The sequence below is a fragment of the Mus pahari genome, chromosome 10 (assembly GCF_900095145.1).
Source record: "Mus pahari chromosome 10, PAHARI_EIJ_v1.1, whole genome shotgun sequence".
NCBI lineage: Eukaryota > Metazoa > Chordata > Mammalia > Rodentia > Muridae > Mus > Mus pahari.
In genome coordinates, this window is record NC_034599.1 from 3,105,031 (window position 1) to 3,110,741 (window position 5,711).

Genomic DNA, 5,711 nt, shown 5'->3' on the forward strand with positions numbered 1-5,711 from the left:
AGAAGAAGAAGAAGAAGAAGAAGAAGAAGAAGAAGAAGAAGAAGAAGAAGAAGAAGAAGAAATAGTAGTAGTCATCCATGGAATAAAAGTATGAAGAGCTTCATCTTCGGGCTGTGGCCACAGGTGATTGTAAGAAGCCATGAAAGAGCAAGATGTTCAGTTCATTGACAATAATGAAAGAGCAAGAGGAAGAAGCTACCATTCCACTGTCTACTTCAAGTCACACTCAGTGGCCTATGTTCCTCCATTAGGCCTCATCGTTTAAGGTTCCACCAATTCCCAATAGTACTATGCTATAGACCAAGGGTCTTTGGAAAATATTCCAAATCTCAACAACAACCTTCACACACACACACACACACACACACACACACACACACACACACACACGCGCACATGCACATGCATATAAACACGTGCACACACACACAAACACACACAAATGCAAATATGTACATAGCTCAGTGTTTCCTGCTATGAAACTTTTATTCATGCCATTAGTTTCTTCATACCATTAGTCCTTTAAATATATGGCAGTATTTGATTCTTTAAAAGTAAATGCAATTTATTGGTACTAATCTTTCTGATAGAACTCATATTTAATTTTACAAGGTATTCTAACCAGAAGAAAAGCATACCAGCTAATCTAACTCACTCCTTTTATGCAAGAAAAATTGAGTTGCATTAAAAATTAGGACATATTTCTGGTAACACAAGTTTATTGGATACAGAAATAAATATATTCAACACTAAAATTAGAATTCCAGTTATTTGACTTTGAGTCTAATATTCTGTCCTCTTATTTAACAGTAAATTATAAAATAAATACAAATTTGATAAACAATGATGTTTCTAGAGACATCTGGGCTGTTAAATATAAATATCAATTGCATAGAAAATGTTACTAATGGGTCAAGCATTGGACCAGGTGTTTCCAGGTTCTTAGCCTTTTATTCAAGAATGAAATAAAATCCCCCACATATTGAAAAGTAGCAATGAAAATATTCTGTCAAGAGGTATGCAAGAGGAATAACAAGTGGCTTTAGAATTCCTAGAATGTGGCCCACAGGTTAGCACAACCATGATGGGTATGTCTTGGAAAGGCAGAACCACAAGGGCTGCTGTGTCACAGAGTTGGGTTTGCTGCCCATTCTGTCTTCCTGTCCCTCCTAATCTGTGAGCTGTATGAAAACTCAAGGGCCTTTCCAGCCCCTCACTGGGCAGCATTATTGGCACTTATAGTAGTTAATTGATTTTTTTTTCAAGCATTGTTCCCAGAGTAGATTCAACCACCACCCTCAAAAAGAACTTAGAGATGTAGATTGTTAGTAACATCCACCGCACTTCAAGAGAATTTGGAGATGTAGGTTACTAGTGAAGGTAGGTTAAGATGCTTTTGCTAGTGGTTCTGATGCAGAAAATCTTTTTTTTTTTTTTTTTAAATCCAAATGTATTTATTTGTTTTTTATAATTAATTAGGATTGAATACTATTTCAAAAACTGCCTTATATAATAATAATTTCCAAGAAAACTGTTTTTACCAAATGAATGTCTGCTNTANTTTCNNNTNNAANNCTGCTTGTGGACGTTGTACATCGTGGTGCGGAGCCTAGTGCGCACCACGATGTACAACGTCCACAACCTCTATTCCCACTGTTGGCCGATTAGGTCATCTTCTGCTACAAATGCAGCTAGAAACACAAACCCAGGGGGTACTAGTTAGTTCCTGTTGTTGTTCCACCTACAGGGTTGCAGCCCCCTTCAGGTACTTGGGTACTTTCTCTAGTNCCTGCATTGGGGACCCTGTGTTCCATCCAGTAGCTGGCTGTGCTGATGCAGAAAATCTTAGGGAACAATTCGAAGCTCAGAATGGCACAGTCTTAATAGTCGAGCTATGCCCAACTAGTACTAGAGACTTTTCTTGCTGAAGCTGAGCTTCTGTCAAAGTGATGATTAATTTCTTGTTCTCAATTTTGTCCTCTGCTTCCTGATATGATTTAAAATTGTTAATGAGTAGATGTGCACCCTGAGAGACTTGAGGTAGAAATAACTGGTTTTTATATAAAAATCTAGATTTGTAATTTTCTTAAGATTTTTATTTTTAAAATAAATAATAAAATAATTTATCATTTCTTTGTAACTACAAATTGCAGCGTGCCAGTAAGCATAACTGGGTAAGTAAATTAGCTTGTTTGTTCACTTGATTAATCTGTAACAAGTTGCTTAGTACAAATATATGTGGGTTTTTGGGAATAATCTGTTTTTCACATTTGTTTTTGCCCATAATACATAAAGCATGTGAACATGTATGGGTACCCACAAACATGTTTTTCTAGATAAACTCATTGTGGTCACTCAGTTAACGAAAAATAGAATGTAACCACATTGTAATTCTCTTATTGCTTGAAAAATTTTGCTGGGATATATAAGCTGTCGAAGAAAAAGTAAAGTTGTTAGATGTTTACCAAGTATGAGTGTGCGCGTGTGTGTACGTGCATGCGTGTGTGTGTGTGTGTATGTGTGTATGTGTGTGTGTGTGTGTGTGTGCATGTGTGTATGCTTATGCTTTACATCATTGTCAACCTCACTTCTCCTCCTCAGATCTCTGAATACACAGTTGAACCTAGACCAAGTGTTTTCCTGTTTCTTTAATTCAAGAAGGAAATAAAAGTCCACACATATTGAAAGTTAGCAATGAAAATATTAACAACAAAATGATAGAATAGGTCAGAAAACACTGCAAGAAGAACTGGAGTAATGGCTCAGTGGCTAAGAGCAGGTATGGTTTTTGCAATGGGCATGAACTCTTATCCAGCTACAATGAAAGATCCTGCATCCTTTTCTGGCCACTCTGGGTACCTGTACTGATTGGTACATTTCCACACATAGATGAACACATACATATAATTTAAAATAAAATGCATATTTTAAAAAACAAGAATCCATTGCAAGAAGTCAGTGAGCCACAAGAGTGAAACCATCCAAGGCCCCAGTGATTGATTTGGACTCACTCTTGTGGCATTCAAGAGAAGGAAGCATTTGGTCATTGTAGCTGGCTCTCTGTTTTGATAGATTATATAATCAATTTTTCTGCTGTGCATCTTTCTTCTCATAAAGCATCTCATTTTAATTGCATACATAACTAATTACATGTAGGCACACATTAGTAAATCAGGAATTCTCCACAAATACTCACATTTGGACCCATGTTGGCCTTACTATACGTGCATCCTAAGCCAATGTAGACTAGATCAGCTCCCTATATTCCTGCCCAGATGTTCTGGCAAAACATTTGAAAATTGTTAATATTGGATTATTATAAAAAGAAGAAGAAACATACTCCATTGTTCAGATCCTATGTTGACAACAAGATGGTAAGTGTCCTGTTTTAAAGGGGATGGTGATGTAGATTGTGCTAGATTAAGGCTCCTAGGCTAGCAAATACACTATTAAAAGAGGGATGTATAATATCCTAAACCAAGTAGAGTCCCAGTTTACTAAACTATTCCCTGTATACCCACCTCAAAAGAAACGAGAACGTTTCGTTTTGCCTTGGCTATATAGCAATACAGAGAGAGAGAGAGAGAGAGAGAGAGAGAGAGAGAGAGAGAGAGAGAGAGAATTTTAGAAGTTTCCACTAGTGCTTTACTCAAAACTTTCTAAACTAAGTCACCAGTATTCCGCCACAGGTTCTCAGAAATCTTCTAGAATGTTTAGATCTTTTTAAAATTGTATTCTAAAGACTCATGAAAAATTTTAAAGCTTCTTGGCTTTTAATTTATAGTATTATTAAAGAGTTTGGATCCCCTTATGCTAGAATGTTGGTTATATTACTACCTGTAATGGTTATCTTTGAATGTCAACGTAACTTGCTTTAGAATAATCTAGAAGGCATACCTCTGATCATGACTTTGACTACATTTTTTGAGAGTATTAACTGAAAATCAATGTGGGCAGTAGCATCCCATGGATCAGTGTTGTGGATGGCCCTGGTGCTTGTATTTTGATGTTAATTCTGCTTTTCTAGGAGGGGTTGGCTGGACCAAAGAATGAGTCATGTACTCAGGTGACTTCTTGTGAATCATCCCCCTAATGAAGAAAACAACCAATCACTGGGGAGTAGGCGGGACTTGCCCATTGGAGAGGGGAAGAAAGTAGGCAGAAGAGAGATAAGGGCTTTCGGATGGGGATAGCGAGAGGGCAAAATGTAGCTACTAGTGTCTCCTGGTTTCAATGGCGGATCTGCCAGGACTTGCCACTGGAGGATTTAGACTTAATATGACTTACAAGATTAGGATTCGAGTTGTTGCATCCAATGATTGAGTTAGCATTGTTTCTGAACTTAATTTGTGTAGTGTTTTCCTTTACGTGGCGGCTCAACTGGGTTCTGGAAAGAAAGGTAGGGCGGCAAAGTGTAGGTTTGCCTGATATGCACCACAAAAGGCAGTGGGAGTTTTGAAGCATTGGACTGGCATGGTAGCAACCTGCCAGTGGGAACTTAGCAATCTGGGTGGAGAGATTTTGGAGCTCTGAGTCAGAGAGTCTCCATGAAATAAGAACAGGCCAGTGCATGGCTGGCCAGCCTGCCGGGGCAGAGAGTAGCTGGGTTTAGCAGAGGAAAATGACACTTTTTAAATATTTCCCGAAACAGGCTAGGGTTTCAGACTGACTCAAAAGGGGGGGAGGGGGGAGAGAAAGCAAGCCAAACACTAGTATTTACCTGTCTCTGAAGTCTAATCATTGAGGTCGTGTGGCTACTTAGTACAGATTATAGACAGTCGAAAGTCTTTATTTCAGCCACCTGAGAACACATCCAAGGGTTTAGGAATGTAGTTTTGACCCTCAGTGTCCAGAGCATGAGGTTTCTGAAGGCAGAAATCACTTCCAGTATCTCACTCAGCAGCTTCAGGGGAGGGAACTTAGCATAAGCAAACAATTTGAAAGAAGCTAAGATAGGTGGCTATCTGGAAGGAAAGTTTTACACAAGCAGGCAGCTTAACAGAATCTAATTTAAATTATCTAGGACATCCTGACCTTGGGTTCCTAGAAGAGAGTTGGGTAGGTTACCATGAGATTTCCCATATAAGACATGGAATTCTAGCTGCTGAAACGGCCTCAGCAAGAAGATAAGTTGGAGGAAGTTTTGTATTGTTTTACCCCGTTACTACATGCTCCTTTTGCTCTCAGAGAAATGTGAGTCCTCTCTCAAAGATCTTAGTCACCTTAATTAAGAACATGAGAATAGGCTTAAAAGGAAGCTGGAGAACAATAAGCCATAATCTTGGCAGGTGCTTGAAGGGGGAATAGAGAGAAGAAGAGGAAAGCAAGCCATGTTATTTGTAGGCAGCTATGTAGAAGAGAGAATGCAACATGGCAAAGGGTGGGAGAATGATGGAGAAAGAATGAGGAGGGCAAAGTGTCTGGGCATTGACTGTTGTGTTCTATAAAAATATAAGAGGAGAAGGAATATGTTTGGTGGACATGTAGTCAGGTGTGGGGTAAGAGCATGCCTCTGCTGGTCCATGCTGAGGCATCCCTTCCCCCCTAAGAGAGCAGCCACGTGAAAGTAAATATAGAATAGAGTTTATTCTGGGCATGGGGATGGGAGTTGAGGGAGTAGAGACAGAGAAAGTCAGAGAGAGACAGAGACAGAGACACAGAGAGAGAGAAGAAGGAGGGGGAGGAGGAGGAGGAGGAGGAGGAGGAGGAGA